Here is a 9,042-nt window from a genome sequence, read left to right as displayed (position 1 = left end):
ATCTGTTAATGGTGGATTGCCACGTGGCATGATCTGGTGAAGTCTGACTAGTTAGTGGTATGAGGGGTATGGGTAGGAAAATTTAGGAGGTGTATTCAGAATAGGGTTACTGTTTGGCTTAGTATTGGGCCTGGTTAAGAGGAGAAGGGTGTATGTAGGGAAATTGGGAGGTGCAAGGGTAAAAGTTTCCTGTTTGGCCCATCTGTACATTATTTTTCAAATAAAACCTGATTTTGGGCCTTGAATTTCCATTTGGACCAATAAAACTTATAATTTCAACTGCACAAATAAACATTAGAACATTCAAGAATAATTTATGCGCTAAAACACACTTTTTACGCCCCTTTTATTTCCAAACACAATCAATCCAATCATCACAAATCTTCTTTAAATCAACTATTTAAACACAAATATCTCATCAAAAATTTAAATTTTAAAGCATAAATGTGGGCATAAATATGCACTCATCACACCCCCACACTTATCCTTTTGCACTCCTGGGCAAAATTGATTAATTCCAAGACTTTGGTCTGAGTCATTTTATTCCATATTTGCATTTGGATCAAAAGAATGAACAACACCTGACATAGGTCAATCATTTAGGCAAGGACATGCAAATGAAATCACTCTATTCTTCACACATGAGTTGACCTTTTTGAATTCCCAAGAAAATTAAATATGAAAGATAACACTCAAGTCAAAATGAATGTATTTCTTCCCAACTCTCTCAAGTGTTTTTGGCTTGTGTTTACACTCAAAATACCCATGTAAGTAGACACCATTGATATTTAGCAAGACTCTAACATTCACACACTTCAGAAAACATGCAATTATTGATCATGAGGACTTTTTAAAGGTTGTATGAGGCCAAGGCAAAGGTAGGAAATTTTCTTGGTATTTCTGAGCTTTTGAAATTGACATAGAAAGAGTAATGATATTTGATTTCGAAAACAAATCTATTTCTTGCTCTTTTAAGGAAGATTTACTTTTCTTTCTTCTTCTTTTCTTCTTTTTTTTCCTTTTTAAAACTCCAACTTTTCATCTTCCTTTTTGCTTTTTTTTTTATTATTTTGTGGGTGAGGTACTTACCCACACACTTATTCCTCACTTTACTTCTAACAGAATCCATTACTCCTTCTTCTTTCCTAAGGTAAGGAACATATGTTTTTTCTTCTTTTCTCATTTAACAATGACTAGGAACAAGAAAAATAGGCTTAAGGCTCAAAGGGGGTTCCAATGAATTAATGTTAGGACAAGTTTATTTGGCCAAGTAGATAAAACAAGAAATGCCTCAATCATATCAAATCATGCATATTCTCCTTAGTTGCACAACACAGAATCAAGCTAACTATTAGAGTATCAACAAAACATGGGCAATTCACACAAGAAAAATAGGTCTGGCACATGGTGGTCCATCCTTAACATTAAGTTCAAAACTCACATGGTTCAAATTTCTTTCACAAAAGATTTAATCAGGAAATTCTCAAGTCAACTCAATCAGCAAATCATAGAAGCAATTTACTCATATCAACATGACTCATTTTTTTCCTCTTGAATTCATGATCATTCCAGTTACTGATTCAAACTCTCAAATCCAATGCAAATATTTATAAAAAAAAAAACAAAATAGGGAACAAAATTAATTGTTTCCCCACATCACACCCCTACACTTAAACTATGCATTGTCCTCAATGTATGCCTTATATATAAAATGCAAAGAAAAAGTATGAGGGAACTTACCTCCTTCATGGTGGAAGGAATGCTAATAGGACTTCATTGGAAAAGTCATCCTGGATAGAAATGTTATCTTTTTCCTTTTCAATCCTACTAAGATGGTCAACTACTACATTATGTGACCCACCTCTGTCTTGAATAAGAGTCAACTTGTCCTTCTCGTTCTTGACCATTGTGATTCCATATTTCTCGGGAACCACATGTATAGGGCCTACCCAAGTGCTGTTAGAATTTGAATATATAAGACCTATTTGTAGCAACTTGGTGTCCTTTTTCTTTACAACCCCCATCAGTTGAGGATTCAGTCTTCCTTGAGGTTGTCTCACTGGTTTAGCATCCTCCTCCAAAAGTATTCTATGCATGCAAAAAGAAGGGCTAATAACAGGAATATTTGCTAAAGTCCAACCTATTGCTCTCTTGTGGTCTCTGATAACCTGTAATAGTTGTTTTTCCTGCTCATCAGTAAGCAATGCAGATATAATAACATGGAGTTTTCCATCCTTCTCAAGATAAGCATATTTCAAATGGGACGGTAAAGGTTTCAAGTCCAAAATGGGTGGCTGCACCACAAATGGCAAACTTTGACTGCCTAAGGTAATCTCAACCACCTCAACATCACACTCGAACGCCACAGAGGTATCATCTATTAATACCGTGTCCTCAATATTACCTACTTTATAGTTTCCTTTTTCGTCCAAAATTAGGCACGACATATTTGAAAAAGAAAAATTGTTTACAACATCACTTGATAAATCAATACAAAACAAAGAATGATCATTAATCTGGTGCTTCCCAGCTTCCAACACGTTGAACCGCACCTTCTCGTCTCCTATCTCCATTGTCAATGATCCTCCATGCACATCTATCTTGGTTCGTGCTGTCATCATGAAGGGTCTTCCCAAGATAATAGTTGTTGGACTGATTCCTTCATCATCCTTCATGTCCAAGATATAGAAATCTGCAGGAAAAATTAATTTGTCTACTCGGACAAGGACGTCCTCAAGCACACCTGCAGGGTTAACTGTGCTACGGTTGGCCAGTTGAATGACCACACCAGTAGTCTTAAGAGGTCCCAGAGATAGAGAAGTAAACACTGATAAAGGCATTACATTTATGGAAGCCCCTAAATCTAGCATGGCATTGTCAAACTTTGAATTTCCAATAACATAAGGAACAGAAAACATACCTGGATCATTGCATTTTCGCGGTATTTCAATATGTTTTTGAATCAAGCTTGACACATTTCTTCCCAAATTCACAACCTCATTATCCCTAAAACGCCTTCTATTTGTGCAAATTTCTTTTAAAAACTTGGCGTATTTGGGAATTTGCTTAACAACATCTAACAAAGGAATATTAATCTCCACCTTCTTGAAAATATTTAAAATCTCTTGGTCTAATTCCTCCATTTTTTTGTTTCTCGGCTTCAACCGATTTGGATATGGAGGAGGTGGAGAATAAGATGAAGAAGAATTTTTAGAAGAAGAGTTAGAGGATACTAACCTGGATTTATCAGTGGTAGTCTCAGGTGATGGTTCACGTGATCCTCTATTGTCATCAATTTGCACTCCTTCTTTCTCCTTATCTTCATCCTCTTGGGCTCCTTCAGGGCCTTCTACCTGCTTACTCGTTCTCAAAGTAATAGCACTTACATTTTGCGGGTTGATCACTGTTTGTGCAGGTAATTTATTTGACTCCTTAGTCTCTAATTTTTCCACCCTCTGAGTCAACTCTACAATTGATTTCTTGATTTTTGAATTTTGCTCAAGTATTGTTTTCATGAAATCTTGTAGTGACATTTCAGGTTGAGGTTGTTGCCTTTGTTGAGGTGGAACATAAGGTTGTCTGTTTTGCTGATACCTATTGGAGGTTGAGTCATGATAATTCTGGTATGGTCTATTTCCTCCAATCATGTTTGTAGCAAAAACTTGAGATGAATTTTCCACAGTGGTTTCCACCAAGCTAGGACATTCATCAGTATAATGGTCAGTTGAAATGCAAATTCCACACTTATTAGCAATTTGTGGAGTTGAGGTTTTAAACAAGCTTGCAATCTGATCGAGTTTGCTTTCTAGCTTATTTAATCTTTCATCTATCTTTTTCCCATCAACTGCACCATTTTCAATTTCATGCACTCCCTTCAACAAAGTCACTGAATTTTCTCTTGTTCCATACTGTTGATTGTCTACTGCCTTCCTTTCTATTAGATCTATACCATCTTCTGGTGACATGTCTAAGAAAGATCCTCCGCTTGCAGCATCTGCCCATAACCTATCAGTAGGACTTAAGCCTTCATAAAAGCTTAGAATAAAATCATCCATTTGGAGTTGCGGGGATGAAGAACATAGTTTCTTGAATCTTTCCCAATACTCACTAAGATTCTCTTTATCTCTCTGTCTTATATCTTGAATTTCTCTGTGGATAGCTGATAATCTGGATGCAGGAAAATACTTCTCAAGAAAGAGTCTTTCAATAGTTTCCCAATTTGTAATCCGTGCAGAGATATAATACCACCAATCCTGAGCTGCGCCTTGAAGAGTAAAAGGAAAAGCTCTCATTTAAGGCTCTCTATTGTGATCCTGGGAGATCTAAAGTTTTCACACAACATGTGAAATTGTCTCAAGTGTTTGTGTGGATTCTCCCTTGATAACCCATTGAACTTTGGTAAGGCATTTAACAGGTCAGGTCTCAGCTCCCACTCCTCATTAGGGTATTCAATGTTACTTCACATAGCTGTATTGTGGGAGGTGGCTAATTGTTTGATGATTCTTTGTGCCATATTGTTCGGGTTAGGATCAGGTAAAGGACTGGATGATATGTTTGTGATTGGAGATCATGAAGGTGGAATGACTTCAGATGTAGAAAGTGTTCCCTTAGTAGAACACCCAAATTTCAAACTTCTTCGCAGCTTACGCAAATTCCTTTCGACTTCCGGGTTAATTTGATAAAATTCTCCCGGGTTAGCTCTGGTCATGCACTACGCAATCTGCTTGAAGTTGTTTCTCTGTTACTTCTCTTTTTCTTTTGTTCTTGCTTTAGATAAATATTTCAAATAAGAGATAAGAGAGACTTGTTGGGTCCACTCCCAGGAAAGAGAGGTGCGTCACAATGGACAACTTAAGTACCAAGTCTTTCCTAGCTAGAGTGTATTCAAACTAGCCTTAAGTATTTCTCAAGAGAAATTCTAAATAAAAACAAGAACAAAGATGTTTTTTTAAACCATGAATGACTAAAGACCACAAAATAACTCAAATTAAATTAAATGTATGTGCGTTAAATAAAAAAAATAAAGGTAAAAATAAAAAAAATAAAAAAAAATAAAAAATAATAAATAATAAAAGAAAAATCAAAATAAGAATCAAAATATTTAAAATACTAACCGTATTCCCCGACAACGACGCCAAATTTGATAGACTGTCGTTGAAGCTATCAAATTAATACTTTTCAAGGCAACTTCAGTATTGTCAAGTAGCATTCAAGAAGGTAGATAGGGCTAAAGTAACCCTGAGTCGTCTCCCAACGAACACGGAAATGCTTTTGAATATCTGACTCTTACGAATGCTATGCAATGCTTATGCATAAAAGTAATGTTTGGAGAATGTTTAAAGAACAAATAAGAAACTTAAAAACAGTTACGATGAAATAGGCTAATTCCACTGCTTTTCCAAGATAGATTCATCATCGGTTATCCACGGATAATTGTTCAATTGATTATTGTTTAAGTTTCAAATTAATTAAAATACATTCTTAATTAATTCGAGGGCGATCATGCATTTAACCAAAGTAAATTCTCAATCAAATGCAAAACCTTTCTAGATTATTCACAATAAATTCAACCAAAGTACATTCTCAATCAAATTCTATTGTGTTTAATCATGTCTATTCTTAAATCTCCTAACCAAGTTAAAACTTAATCAATCAAAGTAAATTCTCAATTAATTATAGTTGAAATTATTACTACCAACCAAAGTACATTCTCAATTGATAGTAAAAACCATTTAATCATATGAAAGTTCCTAAATTAAATCAAAGTAGATTCTCAATTAAACCTAGAAACCCTAGAACTCATATAATCAATATGCATGTAGATTCAAACACATTATGATGCAAAAATCTTTACTTTTAACAAGATAGAGAGATAAAAGACATAGAGAGAGAACAACTTAAATTAATAATCAAAATAAACAATTGCATTAATTGAACGTAACCTCAGAATCCATCATGGAATTACAGTAGAATAGCCCTAGATGATTAGCTCTCCATGAATGGAGTTGAATACAAGATGAAAATAAGAGAGAGAGAGAAGTATGAGAGAATGAATGAATGAAGTCCAGTCTCCCTTGGGTCTCTTTATATAAGGCTTGATTGGGCTTGGCCTCTTAATATTCAGTTGACAGAATCTTTTATCTTATATCTTCCAAATAACTAAAAGATTTGAATAATTATAACATGATTTGGAAGATATTTTCTGTTGATATTCTCTAATTAAATTAATTAACAACTGAATTTTATCTTTTAACTTTTCTAACTTTCCAAAATTGCACAAATGTCCTGAAATTTCCCCTATCTACACTTTAGCCCCTTCATAATTCTCCAAATTTGCACCAGAACCCCTGTTGACCAGCTTTGACCAGAGAAAGGACGCGGCCAATAACACACTGCCACGTGGCATTCCCCCTTTCTCCCAAATTAGGATTCAGATTTGGGAAAAGGGCTTGCTGTTCGACGCTGGAGAAGATGACAGTGCGAGATGGTTGCGGCGGCCATGGAGGTTCACGGTGAAGACTGACGCGTGTTGATGGTTGACGTGCAGTGTGGCAGCTGGAAGAACTCACAGAGGCGCGATGACGATGAATGTTGCGGCGGCTTCGAACCCTTGTGCGAAGGAGAAGGAAGGTGGCGGCGGTCTTGCGGCGTGGTTGCGATCATGGCAGCGGCGAGGATCGCGAAGTGATGGCGGCTTTGGGTGGTATTCTGCAGCGGCGTGATGGTGATGATTTCAGAGGAGGAGGCGTACAGTGCTCCGGCGAAGGTGGATGAAGAACTCGCGTCAGGTCTCGCGATGGTGGTCTCGCCGTTAATGGCGCGATGAAGGTTGGTGGCGGAGCGGAACTCGCGATGAAGGAGGAGGAGTGTCGCGGTTTCATGGCGGTGTGGTTTCACGGTGGCAGCACAACATGGTGGTGACGAGCGTGGCCTTCCGGCAAGAAAGGAGGGAGAAGAAGTTGGTCGGCGATGAGGATGGTACGGTAGAAGCGGAACGACAGCTTACGACATTGGCGACATTGGCGGCTAGGCTTTCTGTGGAGAAGGTGGAGAAGATTATGCTCATGTGTTAGGGCTGAGGTGGCGTGTTTTGATTGGTTCACTAGTCAGTGAAAGGATCAGTGATGTGGCATCATCTGGGTGCTTCAATCTGTTAATGGTGGATTGTCACGTGGCATGATCTAGTGAAGTCTGACTAGTTAGTGGTATGAGGGGTATGGGTAGGAAAATTTAGGAGGTGTATTCAGAATAGGGTTACTGTTTGGCTTAGTATTGGGCCTGGTTAAGAGGAGAAGGGTGTATGTAGGGAAATTGGGAGGTGCAAGGGTAAAAGTTGCCTGTTTGGCCCATCTGTACATTATTTTTCAAATAAAACCTGATTTTGGGCCTTGAATTTCCATTTGGACCAATAGAACTTATAATTTCAACTGCATAAATAAACATTAGAACATCCAAGAATAATTTATGCGCTAAAACACACTTTTTACGCCCCTTTTATTTCCAAACACAATCAATCCAATCATCACAAATCTTCTTTAAATCAACCATTTAAGCACAAATATCTCATCAAAAATTTAAATTTTAAAGCATAAATGTGGGCATAAATATGCACTCATCACATGTCGAGAGAGAATATTTTAAAATTGTTTCTACTGAAATGGGACGAGGATGAATCCTTCGTAGTACTCCTGTCTGGACTAGCGTGCGCTTCCTTTATACTCTTGGTGACCGATCGGTTTGAGGGGGGTGACTTACAGAAATACACTCTGACGCTCAAGTCAGATTTTTTCTCTAGAGGTCGAAAGTAATTCAATTATGAAAAAAAGTGTCATTTACCTCGACATTAAACCTCTATTTATAGAATTTACAACAATATGACAAATTAATTTACCTCTTCATGGTCATTAATGAGTGTCTTAACCAGTCATCAATAGTAGTTACCGTATTGATTGCGCTTTATCTCTGCTCAATTGTTGTCTTGACCGAATGGCTGCAAAATTTATTTTCGTAGCCCGACCGTTCGGTCCATTCTACATAGCCCACAGTCATATCCGATCGATAAGGTGTACCCTTATAGTAACATAGGCCTCCTAAGCCCTAGCAAGGCCTTGGACATTGCGTTCGGTTTACTCTGCGCTATCGATCGAGTGACAAAAATACCCTGGCAAGAATTACCAAGGGTGGCTCTGACCCACGTGACAACATGTGCCCCTTTTATGAAAAGGCGAGAAAAACAGAAGGCGAAGCGTCACGAATGCAAAAGGGCGGGAAAGAGTATAAACTGAAACATCAGGACCTACTAGCGGTGGGGTAGCCCCTTATTTTCACTTTTACCCTCAAGTTCTCCGATTCCCGAACGTTCTCTCTACCTTTCCAAATTCCTCTCTAAAGCTCCAAGCCCTCGTCTTCATCTAGATAAACGATGTCTTTTCTGACGAGTTTTGAGTCTACCAGGAGGGAAGGTTGGGGGTACGCTGACAGTGCTACAACATTCAGTTCTGTTAACTCCTCTACTTTGGGTCCCAACGATGAGACAAATCCTCCTGCCGTCAACCAGGCCGATTCCCCAGCTGTCGAAAACTCGTCTCGCATACTCGAGGACAGCAAAGACAAAGAGGTGGGGATCAACGTCGATTTCACCGGTGAGTGGGATGGAAGATGTAAAGCAAGGCCTGTCGTTGCCGGTTACGACTGGGCTCCTCACGATGTTAAGCTTTATACTTCTTATTTCGTTACCGATCGCTCAATAAAGGGTCTGGCAAATAGGGTTTGCCTGGTTAAGGCGGCCAACGATGCAGATTGTTTCAAATTGGCAGTCTGCCAAATGACCGAGCAGACGTGCCATGACCGAGAAGGGTATGCCTCAGACTGTTCCTATGTCTATTTGACCTTGTTCCGCGATCTGCGGGTTCTTCTCCCCTTCTCGGGCTTTCAAGTGGGCATTCTACGCGAAGTCAATGTTGCTCCCACCCAACTTCATCCGAACGGTTGGGCTTTCATGCAAGCGTTCTCGGTCGTCTACGCTGCTCTCGCCCTCATTCC

Source organism: Vigna angularis, chromosome 4, assembly GCF_016808095.1.
Source record: "Vigna angularis cultivar LongXiaoDou No.4 chromosome 4, ASM1680809v1, whole genome shotgun sequence".
Taxonomy (NCBI): Eukaryota; Viridiplantae; Streptophyta; class Magnoliopsida; order Fabales; family Fabaceae; genus Vigna; species Vigna angularis.
The sequence above is the reverse complement of the archived record's forward strand: the minus strand, read 5'-3'. Positions refer to the sequence as shown.